Genomic DNA, 12,417 nt, shown 5'->3' with positions numbered 1-12,417 from the left:
TTTTCATGTGTGTTATTAATGTCAGGTTTTAATATTGATATTATGCTGACATCAAATGTCCTAGAAAAGCATACATGCCATCAGAATTATCTATTCCTGGAAGAACTGAAAACATTCACCTGTGAAACCATCTAAATTTGTCCATCATTTGGGGATAGGTGTAGTGAGCCAGAGGGAATTCTTCCTTGGGTAACACTCTCAAATTAGTCCATAGTCAATATTTTAACATTTTTATTTCTTCTGCAGTAAGTTTACATAATCAATATTTTCCTGGAAGATCATTTGTTTCATTTCAGTTTACAAACATACCTGCACAGACTTTAGTCAAATGCTCTCTTGTGATTCTTTTAATTTAATTTTTATTTTGGAATATCCTTCCTTAGAATTTCTTCTTTTGTAAACATTTCTATTGTAAAATGCAACATATATACAGAAAAATAACTTTCAAAGTATGACTTAAGCAGTTATACAGCAAATTTCAGAAAATATTATTGGTTAAGTTCCACAATTTTCATTATCTCCTTCTAGCTCTGCTAATACACTAGAAACTATATATATATATATATATATATATAATGATTCAGTATTCATAATCTTTCATTAAAAACTATCTTGTCTGTTGCTACTACTCACTCTTGTTTGATCACTATCTTAATATTCAGGGATATCTGGGCAGTGACCACACCAACTTTTTTTGTTTTCTGTTTTTTGGAAATCACAAAATTATTTTTATTATTATAGCAAATACTTTTCATGGTATCTGACATAACACAGAAATATTTCTTTAAAAAAGGTCAAATCTGTGAAGCTAAGATAGTCAGGATGAAGTCTTTCTTTAAAAAAATAAAACCACACATAAAACCAAACAAATTAAGGAAATAAACCACCAAAATATACATTTCATCTAATAGCAAAGTATAAAAATACAACTGACAGAATAAAAATATAGCTAAGTAATGGATTTAATAAACTTTGATTCTATGCACGTGACTTGTTGCTAATGGTCCTCTTTGTCCTTCCGTTGTTATATATGTAAAACTGTTATGATAAATAATATAACAGTAGCCTCATAATACTGGGGAGTTAAAAGGAATTACTGAAAAGTATTTGAATACTTTATAAATACTACTAAAAATGTTTACTTATTTCATTATATTTTTGTCTTGCTTCAGTGAAGGTGTCCTTTGAAATAAGACTCTAAATGTTTCTTATTATTGTTTCAACAACTTTTAAATAGAGAGATGTTAGTTTTCTTCCAAAGTGATAATCGCAGTTTATCAACTATTTCTGACTAAGACAGATAATAAATTCTTGAACAGTCCTACCTGAGGAAAAAAGAGAGAACCACAGCACAAATGGTAAAGTTCCTAGACTTAATTCAATGAACTTATAGACTAGATGATATAATATTTTGTTGCTCCAACACTTTTCAAGTATCATTTTGAAATTGTATTTTATCTCATAGAAATAGAGGAATAGAAATAGGAAGAATTTTGTTTCTGTAAACATTTACAGTGCCAGCTGTTTCTTAAATAGATTTTTGCTCTCTATTGCTCCCCTTAAGAGAGCTGCTACAGTGTACAATAATTTCTTTCATATCCATGTTCAAATCCAAAAGGAAATCAACACTTTTCTGTGAAAAGACAGAAATACCCAAGTAATGTGGAAGCCTTCTGTAATCAAAAGACTGTCCACCTATTTCAAGCATGTAATCACTCTCTATAGATTCTGATGAATTAAAAATGTTCTCTAGTTACTCATAGCTCATCAGACGTGCTATTTACCTTAGGTAATTCACATTCCTTACTGGTATGACAATTCTGAAGGATGTCCTTGTAATGGTCTTTCAGATCCTCATACAAGGAACACTCTCTTGGGAGTAAGCAAAGGGTAACACTTTTTCATTCAACAACATCTGCACTTGGAATTCTTCTTTAGGATTCTTAGCAATTTCACAATGGTAAAGCACAAATATCAAGTTTGAGGCATAGGGTACAATATGACCACTACAGAACATCCGATGCATTTTTTCCTTGTAATTGTAAGCTGTTAGGAGCTCTTTAAATTTGAAGTAGCCCATGAGAGAAAGCAGTGGAAGAAGGGTTTCTGCCTGAACAAACTGGAGGATGAGTGGAGAAGAAATTGGCTGAGACCTTTGTTTCTGTTCAATTGCTTTGTCCAAGTGCTGAACGATATCCTGAAAGAGTGCAGCTGGATTGACTATTAATAGTATAGTTATATCCTCTTTTCCAATATTGTTTCAGATCATTTAAACACTTTAATACCTTTGCATCATCCATGTCAAAAACATCTCACCAAGGAGATTTAACACCTTTAATTGCCAGGTCAAATGAACAGGTGAAAAAAGCTACCAGAATTAAACCTGCATTTAATTCCCTTCCTGGCACTTGCAAAGTAGCTTCAACTTTTTAAAAAATGTTCTGCTTTTCTGGTCCAGTTTTGAAGGCTTCTACATCGTAAAGAGCCATAGCATTCCTTTCTACTTCAGTTAAAAACTTCTCACAATGATAAAAGAACCTCATTAGTTTATCATTAATCCTTGGAAGTCCACACTCCTTTTCTGTGACGTCTGGTGTTGGCAGTCCGGGGTGGTAGTGCTGCCGAAGCCCCTCCAGGAAAGCGGCGGCACAATCCACGCTGCCGTGCTTGGAGCTGGTGATGAGCCGCAGGCGACCGTAGTTCTCCCGACTGAAGAGAGAAGGGAAGAACGAGGCCAGATGCAGCGCCAGCTGTCGCATGTCCTGCCGCCCTTTCTCCAGCAGCTGCCCGTCCATCCAGTCCGCTATCACAGCGGCCAATCTGCCAGCGTGGCACTCAGGTCGCGTCCGCCTGCAGCCCTGGCTCTGCTACCACCTGGACCGCGAGCCTGCAGCAGCCCGTGTAGCTGTCGCAGCTTGAGAATTTGGCCGTAGGGTAGCGGTTTCCGTGACGGATGAGAGCAACCAGCTGAACGGGGGTGAAAGTCCCCTGCAGCAGCTCGGGGTCCAGCCGTGGTGCCTCAGGGTCAGGCATCAGCCCGGGATTGGCATCCTCGTAGCACATCTTGGTGCCGAAGTAGGGGCTGAGCGCTGAAACCACTGGATCTCCAGGCTCCAGCAGCGAGAGCAGGCCAGGGAATACAGCAGTGCCGCGCCCCGCTATGGAGGCCCGGAGGAAGGGGCAGGGGCCGCCAAGCATGATGTCACGTGGACCCCGGAGCGCGACAGACTGGCGGCTCCACACCAAGTTTTTCATATTGAAAAGGCGTGTCAACATTATTGGGAAGTGGGTACAGCTGATTGATGCTTTTGAAGAAGCTGTTGCCTATGGGTTTGGGGACTTAGCTGCCATAGGAACACACTGGAGGATTTAAGTTTCTGAAAAATAATCTTATGAAACATTTATAGAGTCTTAGATGGGAATCTGAGTATTCTTTAGGATTTTTAGGACTACTGTTGATTTGGGCTTGGTATATTGTGGTCATTTGGAATATCTAGTTGATATAACCTCCAGGATAGCCTCTTGATTCTGTTTGAACTCTCTTAGCCACTGAAACCTTACTTTGTTACATTTTCTTTCCCCCTTTTAGTCAAGAAGATATTCCCAATCCCACAATGCCAGGGCCAGGCTCATTCCTTGGAGTCATGTCCCATATCGCCCAAGGAAACTCACTCCCCTGGGAGTCATGTACCACATAGAGGGGAGGGTAGTGACTTTATCTGCAGAGTTGGGCTTAGAGAGAGAAAGGGCACAAACGAGGTTCTGAGAAACAAAAGACATTCTCTGGAAGTGACTCTTAGGCATAATTACCAGTAGGCTTAACCTACACTTTTCACAATTAATTTTCACAAGAGCAAGACTCAAGGTTGAGGGCTTGATTTATTAAGTAGAGGTTCCCAAATTTCACATAGCATATATTCTGTCCAATATAAACAGTGCCTCACATTATCTTCACTTAGTTGTATATGATCATCATTCTCAATTTTAACCAGTTATCATAACCCAAAACACCTCAAAGCTCTTATCACCCCTCAATTACTTATCCCTAATATTATGGGGGAACTAGTAAGGTATTCCTATTAAATATAGCCCATAGTATGCAATACATAGTTTTTCATATTTCCCACTCCATTGTTCACTCTTTGCACCAGACTCATACCTTAGAAGTAGATTGTGCAAGAATCTATTTATACTTGTAGTGATAATATGTGAGACATGTGCCCTTAAGCAAGCCCTTTCCATCATGTTTGGCTTCAATAAAACACTAAAACTTATAATTTCATTAACAAACTATCATCACCTTTGTCCATTTCCATAACTTGATGCTCAACCTCATTAACAAGTCTGTATATATTAGGTAATCATTCACCCATCTCCAGCTTCTATCTGTAGGTCCCCTACAGTCTACATTTTAAGACTGTGATTTTGTATAATCTAGGGATTCATATTAGTGATATCATACAATATCTCTCCTTTAGTGTCTGACTTAATTCACTCAGCACTGCATCTTCAAGGTTCATCCATGTTGCCACATATTTCAGGACCTCATTCCTTGTTACTGCTACGTAATTTTCCATTGTATGTATATACCACAATTTGTTTATCTACTCACTGTTGAAGGACACTTGGAATGTGAATAATGTCACTATGAACATCAGTGTGCAAATGTCTGTTCATGCCACAGCTTTCAAATCTTATTGGTATATACCATGTAGTGGAATTTCTGGGTCATAGGGAAACATGATATTTAGTTTTCTGAGGAACTGCCAAACTGTCTTCCACAGTGGCTATAACATTATACATTCCCACCACCAGTGGATAAATGTTCCAATTTCTCCACATCCTCTCCAGCATTTGTGGTTTCCTGTTTGTTTAATGGCAGCCATTTTTACTGGTGTGACATATCTCGTTGTTTTGATTTCCATTTCCCTAAAAATTACTGTAGATGGACAGTTTTTCATTTGTGGTTTAGCTGTTTGTATTTCATCTTTGGAAAAATGTGCTCTCATGTCATTTGCTCATTTTATAATTGGGCTATTTGTACCATTGTCATTGAGTTGTAGGATATCTATATATGCTGGATAGTCAGGCTTCCAAATATTCTCTCCCACTGAGTTGGCTGTATTTTCACCTTTTTTGACAAAGTCCTCTTAGGCACAGGGGCTTTTGATTTTCAGGCATTCTCATTTATTTTTTCTTTTGTTGCTTGCACTTTGGGTGTAAGGTGTAAGGAGCTACCTCCTATTACTAGGTCTTGAAGATGTTTTCCTATATTATCTTCTAGGAGTTTTATGATACTGGCTCTTACATTGAGGTCTTTGATCCACTTTGAGTTAATTTTTGCATAGAGTGTGAGGGATGGGTGCTATTTCATTCTTTCAATGCTGATATCCCACTCTCCTAGCCCCATTTGTTGAAGAGGTTATTCTGTCCCAGTTCAGTGGATTTGGGGTCCTTGCCAAAAATCAGTTGTTCATAAATTTGGGGGTCTGTTTATGAACCTTGATTATATTCCCTTGATCAATATGACTATCTTTGTGCTGTTTTGAACTTAAGTCAGGACATGTAAGTCCTCCAACTTCATTCTTGTTTTTAGAATATTTTAGACAATTTCAGGCCCCTTTTCATTCCAAATAAATTTTATAACTAGCATTTCAAAGTCTGCAAAGTAGGATGTTGGAATTTTGATTCATATTGCATTGAGTCTGTTGATCAGTTTGGGTAGAATTGGCATCTTAATGATGTTTAGCCTTTCTATCCATGAACGGGGAGTATGTTTCCACTTAATGTAGGTCCTCTTTAAATTCTTTTAGAAAATTTTGTAATTTTCTCTGTATTCACTGGTTGAATTTATTCCTACATACTTGATTCTTTTAGTTGCTATTGTAAATTTGATTTTTTTCCTGATTGCCCCTTCAGTTTGGTCATTACTAGTGTATAGGAACATTATTGATTTTTTGCATATTAATATTGTATCCCAGGACCAGATGGCTTCAGGGAAAGATGACAAGCCACTTTGTGAATATGCTTATTAGCTCAAGAAACTTTGTCATCCATTGCTCAGGATTTTCCAAATATAGGATCATATCATCTGCAAATAATGAATGTTTTACCTTTTCCTTTCCAATTTGGATGCATTTTATTTCTTTTTGTTGCCTAATTGCTCTGGCTAGAAATTCTAGCACAATGTTGAATAACAGTGGTGAGAGTGGGCATTCTTGTCTCAATCTTGATCTTAGGGAAGGCTTTAAGTCTCTCACCATTGAGTACTATGCTGGCTGTAGGTTTTCATACATGCCCTTTATCTTTTTGAGGGTTTCCCTCAATTCCTGCCTTTTGAAGTGTTTTTATGAAAAAGGATGCTGAATTTATTTAAATGATTTTTAGCATCTATGGAGAAGATCATTTGACTTTTCTCTTTGATTTGTTAATGTGCTGTAACACATTGATTTCTAGCATATAGAAACATTACTGACTTATGTGCATTAATTTTGTATCCCACTACTTTGCTAAATTAGTTTATTAGCTCTAATAGCTGTGTCATTGATTTCTTAGGGTTTTCCAGATATAAGATCATATCGTGTCATCTGCAAATAATGACAGTTACTTCTTCCTTTCAATTTGGTTGTGTTTTATTTCTTTGTCTTGCCAGATTGCCCTGGCTAGCACTTCTAGCACAATGTTGAATAACAGTGGTGACGGTGGGCATCCTTGTCTCTTTCCTGATCTTAGAGGGAAGGCTTTCAGTCTCTCACCATTGAGTACTATGCTGGCTGTGGGTTTCTCGTATATGCTCTTTATTGTATTGAGGAAGTTTCCCTCAATTCCTGTCTTTTGAAGTGTTTCTATTAAAAAAGGATGCTAAATTTAGCTGAATGTTTTTCAGCATCTATTGAGATTATCCTGATTTTTCCCTTTTGATTTGTTAATATATTGTATCACAGAGATTGATTTTCTTAACTGAACCACACTTGCATGTCTACAACGAACACTACTTGGTTGTGTTGTATAATTCTTTTAATGTGCCTTTGGATTTGATTTGCAAGTATTCTGTTGAAAATTTTTCATCTATATTCATTAGGGATATTGGCCTGTAGTTTTCCTTTCTTGTAGTATCTTTATCTCCTTTTTGTGTTGGTGATGTTAGCTTTATAAAATGACTTAGACAGACAGTGTTCCTTTTTTCCAATTTTTTTTTGCATTAGTTCTTTTTGGAATGTTTGAAAAAAATTCTCCTGTGAAGGCATCTAGCCCTGGGTATTTTTTTTTTTTTTTTGTAGGAAGTTTTTTGATGACTAGGTCTCTTTACTTGAGACTGGTTTGTTGAGGCCTATTTTGTCTGATATTAGTATTGCTACCCCTGCTATCTTTTGGCTGCAGCTTGAGTGGAACCTTTTTTCCTGATATTCAAACCATTTGTGTCACTGGCTCTAAGATGATTCTCTTGTAAACAGCATATCAATGGATCAAACATTTAAATCCATCCTACTGGTCTGTATCTTCTAATTGAGGAGTTTGATCCATTCACATTCAAAGTTATTGCTGTGAAGGCAGTTCTTGAACTAATCATCTCATCCTTTGGTTTTTATTTGTCAAATCTATTTCCCCCTTCTATTTTTTTACCTATAATTTGCCCTACTAATATTTTCACATTGTGCCTGTTTCCAGACCTCTCTCTGCTTTCTTTGTTTCTCAGGTGGTAGAACTCCCTTTAGTGTTTCTTGAAGGATATCTCTCTTGTTAAAAAATTCTCTCATTTGTTTATCTGTGAAAATTTTAGTTCTCCCTCATGTTTGAAAGAGCTTTGCTGAATAAAGAATTCTTGGTTGCCAATTTTTCTCTTTCAAAATCTTAAATATGTTATACCACTGCCTTCTCACCTCCATGGTGCCCATAGAGTAGTCAGTACTTATTCTTATGTGGGGAATCAATTCTCTTGCTGCTTTCAGAACTTTCTTCTTCTCTTCAACATTTGACAATGTGATTAATGTATATCTTGGAGTGTGTTTGGATTTATTCTATTTGGAGTTCATTCCTTTGATTTGAATATTTATGTCTTTTATAGTGGTTGGGAAGTTTACCTCATCTCCTCAAATACTCTTCATAGCTCTTTATTCTTCTATTCTTCCAAACACAAAACTCTTCCTAGCCCTTTACTCTTCACTTCTCCTTTTGGGACACAAATGATTCTTATTTTATGTGCTCCATGATATCCATCATTTCCCTGTTATCCATTTCAAATTTTTTATTTTTTTCACCATTTGTTCTTTTCTGCATTCACATTCAATTGTCCTTTGCTCTGGTTCACTTACTTTTCTACCTCTTCAATTGTGCTGTTGTGGGTCTCTAGTACACGTTTCTTTATTCATATTTATTGAGATATGCTCACATATCATGCATGTCATCACTTCAAAGCTACATAGTTATACAATCATCTTCAAGCATCAAGTCTACTGGGTTTGAGTTAGATCTTGCAGGTATTTATTTCTATCAATTCCAATACCTTAAAACCTAAAAAGGGCTATATAGTGCATAAGAATGCACACCAGAGTGACTTCTCAACTCAATTTGAAATCTCTCAACTTCTGAAACTTTATTTGGTTTCATTTTGCATCCCCTTTTGGTCAAGAAGATGTCCTCAATCCCATGATGCCAAGTCAAGATTCATCCTGGGAATGATATCCTGCATTGTCAGGGAGATTTGAACCCCTGCCAGTCAGATCCCACATAGGGGGGTAGGCAGTGAATTCACCTGCCAAGTTGTCTTAGCTAGAGAGGGAGGGCCACATCTGAGTAACATAGAGGTACTCAGGAGGAGAAACAGGCAAAATTATAAACATGTTTATTTTCTCCTTTGCAGTAGTGAGTTTCATAAGGGCAAGCCCCAAGATAGTGTTCAGCATATAAAACTGTCACTCCCCAATGTTAGTGAGAACATCAGCAACAACCCACATGAGGAAGTCCAACACTTCTGCCTTTCCCCCAGCTCCTCAGAGGTCCCTGCATATATATTTTTATTCTCTGCCCAAATTACTTTGGGATGTGTTACTATTTCACATTAACCTGTACAAACTTACCTGTTCTCATTTTCTGTTCAAAGTCCCATGTAATTATGATATTTGAACAAACCATTTGTACAAGTTAAATTGTTCAATAATACCAAATAAACATCTCTTACCTTGGTCTCACATGGAATTTTCAGTCTTGTCAGTATTGTCCTTTACCCTTAGACCCAATTTCCCCTAGTTGTAATGAGATCTGCTACAGTCATATCTCTAATCAAAGTCTGGACTCTTTTTCAGCTTTTTTAAACAGTTACTGTATGTGCTAATATTGACATTCACATCTGCTGAGCTCTAGTTCTGAGTTTCAGGTATCACACAGATACCAAAATTTCCAGAGACCAATAAGATTATACACAAAGGAATCAGCATCTCAGAATTTGGAGATAGCTATTACAATTCAGGAGTAGATGTGACTGCTGTAAGAGCTTACAATCTAGGGACCATTACCATAAGTGTTCCCCTTAATAAGCTGTGCTTTAAGATTCAATTCTGAGTTTACACATTGTAGCTATTCCATATTGGTGGGTAATTATATTATTTGCCAGTGTTTGTGGTATCTCACTAAAAATGCTGTCTGAAGGATCCATTCATCTCATTGTATGTCTCACAGCTCCATTCCTTCTCACAGTTGCTCAATATTCCATCATATGCACACACCACAGTTCACCATTCTGTTCATCAGTTCATGTACCATTAGGACACCTCCATGTATTGCAAATTGTGAATACTGCCTCCATAAACACCAGTGTATCAATGCCCATACATATCCCTGTTCTCAGAACTTACAAGTATATACCCCATAAAGAGGTTGCAGGACATTAAAGCAACCACATACTCAGCTTCTAGTGAAACAGACTCTCTATCCTATGAATATACTACATGATTCTCTCTCCTCACCAACAGTAAATAGGGGCACCACTCTCTCTATATTTTCCCCAACATGTTTATCCCTATTTATAGTTTTCATACAATTATATATTCACATATGATATAATTTTCCATGGTGTACAACCAATTGTTGACAATATCTTCATACAGTTGTGCATTTATCAGCACAGTCAGCACTTGAACATATTAATATGAACAAATGTTTTGTTTTATTTATTATGAAAAAGGTTTTTTTTGTTGAACAACAAAGATAATAAAAAGAAAATAAAGCATCATATGATACAATACATTAGGATAGAAAACAACACCAGTGCCAAGAACCCCATATCCCTAACCTATATACCCCTCTCATACATATTTAACTTTGGTATATTGCCCCTGTTACATCTAATGAAAGCATATTGCAATGTTACTGTTGATCATAGACTCCAGCTTGCTTTGATTATGTTTTTTCCAAAATACAATCCATATTGCAACACTCTGCATGGTTGACATTCATTTGTTCTCCCATGTGAGAATATTTTTATACTTGTACATTTAGTAACTGTCATTGGCCACTCTAGTTTTTGCCAAGTTATACAGTCCCAGTCTTCATAATCTATCTTTACCTCTGGTGTCATACATTCCTCTATCCCATCTCTTTCAGCTCTACTCACACACATCTTTGTTCCATGCACTTACAATATTCTGCTACCATCAAAAACTGTTATATTATCAATTTCTGGATCAATACAATCAATCATGCTGAACATTCTGTACTCCATCAGTCAAGTGCCTGATCTCTACAGTCTTTACATATACTGGTAGCAGCTTATAAATAATGCTTAAAATTAATTCAATATAATGAAAAAACAAAAATTAAACTTCACATTTAAAAAATAATCACCATGAGGGCACAATAATTTTCAGGCAATCTGGCCAAAAATTCATAAACTCAATTTCATTAGGAAGAAGCTCTGAAAAAAACACAATTTGTGGACTATTCTTTAAAAGGATATTTCAACAGTTTTCTAGTATGTCCAGATGAAGGAAATAATTGAGATATATTCAGAAGAAAGAGAATAAATATACCTGAAAAAGAAATGCAATGTTTGTTATGAGACTGGATATTATTTTTGTTTTGTGCCTTTCTACATTTCTATCATTATTATTACTATTAACATTTTGTTGGTCTACAGGACATGATTGGGTAATTGTTGGGGTGGGACCAGGCCCCCAGATGAGATATTTGTACTACAACCAGGTTAATTTAATGATTGTGGTAATGTTCCCATGTATATATAAAAGGATGTCTCTTTTCTGAATTGACATACTACAAGAATAATTCAAGAAACTTTTTTGACACATAAATTTCCAATTGTTAAAGAAAACCTTATTATACAAGGAACATGAAACAATTTAACACAGTGAAAAAAATAAATTAAATAAATGCATCTCACGTGTTGGTTTCCCTCCTCATGAAGGCACAGGGTCAGATCAGGGTGAGATTACACTGACCTGTTTTTATGGGATATGAGAAGAATAGTCACAGTCAGTGCCACTTGGCCCTACTCCCTTGGGCATAAGCAAATTCAGGAAAGGAGAGGTTGGGGAACTCATCTTCCTTCACTAATAATCACTCAGCATTTAGGCCCAGATTGAGACTACTGGCAAGCACAAATAGATCAAGAAATCCCACAACTTAGACAGCCATGGGCCAATCTTCATGTCAGATATAAACACTGGACAGGGCAGACACATCAAAGTTGTCCAAATTACCCTGATTTCAAGGAGGTTTATTGACAGCACATGGGCATGCCTCATGATGAGCTCTGGTAAATGAGCACCCAGGATGCTAAGCTGAATTCTTAGATCCATTGGTAATTTTTGTGCCATTGGAAAATAAAGGCAGGCCCAAGGTTGACCAGGTTCACTTCATTAATTTTCCACTTAACACATACTAAACTGGAATTTGCCCTTGGCCCTTGCACTATAGGATCCTCCAGGGAGAGTCAAAAGCTCACCATCCATCAATTGTGCAGGTGATCCTTGGTGCTGCAGAAGCATCTACATATAGGTACTCCAAACTGCATGGGCCACACCTCCACCATCACCTGTACATTTGGAGAGGCCCTTACATTTTCAGACCACAGGGCAGCCATTGGGATAGAGGCCTGCTGCTTAGCAACCAGATGTTCATTGTGAGGCAGGTGTGGGTAAGCATAACACGTGCATGTGCATTCCAAGCACCTGTCATAATTCTAGGCCACTCTGGGAAACTGGGCTGACTCTGACTCCTCTGCAGTTTTGAGCCCCAGTGAGATTTCTTCCCAGAGGTTTCTTAACATGGGATTTCCTGCACTATGTTGGTACATATCGGTACACAGATTCCTATTGGGAGTAATGGGAAAGACACAGAAACACTTGGTGTGTTTTGTAGCTGATTATGAACACAAAGCTCAGCAGAAAACCTTCTATTTGAAAG

General features: G+C 37.1%; 1 pseudogene; it reads right to left on the bottom strand.

The window, feature by feature from the left end:
• Positions 1-584: 584 nt before the first annotated feature.
• On the bottom strand, positions 585-3,246 carry LOC119525803 (annotated as a pseudogene).
• Positions 3,247-12,417: the final 9,171 nt, after the last annotated feature.

Source organism: Choloepus didactylus (assembly GCF_015220235.1).
Source record: "Choloepus didactylus isolate mChoDid1 chromosome 26 unlocalized genomic scaffold, mChoDid1.pri SUPER_26_unloc4, whole genome shotgun sequence".
Lineage (NCBI taxonomy): Eukaryota > Metazoa > Chordata > Mammalia > Pilosa > Megalonychidae > Choloepus > Choloepus didactylus.
The sequence above is the reverse complement of the archived record's forward strand: the minus strand, read 5'-3'. Positions and strand labels throughout refer to the sequence as shown.